General features: G+C 38.9%; 1 long non-coding RNA gene across 1 annotated transcript in view; it reads right to left on the bottom strand.

Annotated features, from left to right (window-relative positions):
• The window catches only part of LOC106938560 (uncharacterized), a 15,003-nt gene extending 14,740 nt beyond the window's left edge, over positions 1-263 (bottom strand). Inside the window, exon 1 of the long non-coding RNA XR_001422660.1 lies at positions 252-263. This is a non-coding gene — a long non-coding RNA (uncharacterized LOC106938560). The remainder of the gene's footprint in view (positions 1-251) is intronic.
• Positions 264-1,655: the final 1,392 nt, after the last annotated feature.

The raw sequence follows: 1,655 nt of genomic DNA, 5'->3' as shown, positions 1-1,655 counted from the left end.
TTTTATCCCTTTTGGGATTTTTTTTTTTTTTTTTGAAAAAAAAAAAAAAAATAAATTTTGTTTTTTTTTTTTTTTTTTTTTTTTTTAGCAAAGTCTGCAATAAACGCCCAATTAAGTGTTCACGCTAAAAAGTGTGGGGATTTGTTGATTTTGTGTGAATTTCCATGATAATTCTCAAAAAACTGAAGGGACTGATTGATATAATTTGGTAGTAAACAGATAAAAGAACCTGCATTAAATTGACTGATAACATAATATTTGAGTCTATAATCTAGAGGGCCACATCAAAAGCTATGGTGGACCAAATTTGGCCCACAGGCCTCGAGTTTTACACACGTGAACAAGATGCATTGGAGGTGGATGCTGGAACATCATTGCCTTAAGTTAGATTGAAACAAGATTTTTTGAGTAAACTATGTTGAGAAGTGTAGATTCTCAGTACAGAATGTGTTGAGAGACGTGTCTTTAACACAAAGCGTTCTTTATTAAGACGAGGGATTAGGCCTTTGGCTTCTTCAAGATACTCAAAAGTCTTTTTCACAAAACACTGAGGCAGGATGAAGAGGCCTTTTGCTGCCCCTGTGCTGTTGCCAGGTGATAGAAGAGAATTAGCCAGGCTGTGTAAGGGTGAGCCGGTGTTGCAGATCAAGTGTGTGCCTCGGCGACCACCGAACTCTTCGGTACGTCGTTTCCTGCCGTTCAGGCAGTGGAGTCTGCAGAGACAGAGCAGATCGCTGCTCTTCAGTCTGGTGTGTTTCAGTTTTGGTGAAAGTGAAACAGATTTCCAACACACACCGCTGAGGTCCACTTGCCGCCGCCATTCGTTTCATGACGCAGGCTTAATCTTTGAAAGCTCAAGCGTTTGTGACCAGTGGCGCCCCCCTGAGACGGGGCTCGTACTGCAGCCTGTGTTTTGTGAACAAGGCAGCAGAAACTACAGGTAACTCACAGATGAACCGACAGAAACATTTAACTTCTTTTGGAATATTACAGGGAAATAAAAGCAGAAACGGTCTCTGTCGTGTTGCATTTAGTTTCACAGCTTTCTATGCTGCCAGACACAATTTACACTTGTGAGAGTAGAGAATCATCAGTGGCATCAGCAGTGACTGCTGTGGAGGAAATCCTCCAGCCAGAGATGCTCAGCCTGTTAAAGATGTTTCACACCATCCCGGTGTTAAACTGCCAGCGCTGCGAACTTTTTGGCTCCTGTGTTAATCGAAAATATACATGAGGTCAATTAAAAACCCAAAAAAGATTTTACTCTTTGGTGGGAACCTGCAGACAAAAAGATCTTGTAGCTTTGCACTAAAACTTTTTAGGAACATCAATTTCAAATCTGCGTGAGGGAAGTTTCATATGCTTTAAGAACAACAACTCAGTTCATCATTTGGTTATTCTAGTTTGATTAAGAATCCTAATCCTAATCTAGATGAGCTCCAACCTAACCGAGCACCAGAACCCAAATTACGAGATTTGATGAATATGAGCATTTATGATTATCTTTATAACTTGTAATTATTTACTGCAAAGGAAAATGTATTGATATGTGCTGCAAAAAAAAAAAAAAAAAAAAAAAAACCCAAAAAAAAATTTTCCCCAATTTTTTTGGTGTGGTTTCTAGCGGAAAAAATTGAAAAAACAATAAAAAACAA

Source organism: Poecilia latipinna, unplaced genomic scaffold (assembly GCF_001443285.1).
Source record: "Poecilia latipinna isolate Pla-1442-1.1 unplaced genomic scaffold, P_latipinna-1.0 Scaffold7, whole genome shotgun sequence".
NCBI lineage: Eukaryota > Metazoa > Chordata > Actinopteri > Cyprinodontiformes > Poeciliidae > Poecilia > Poecilia latipinna.
This window is presented reverse-complemented; position numbering and strand designations above follow the sequence as displayed.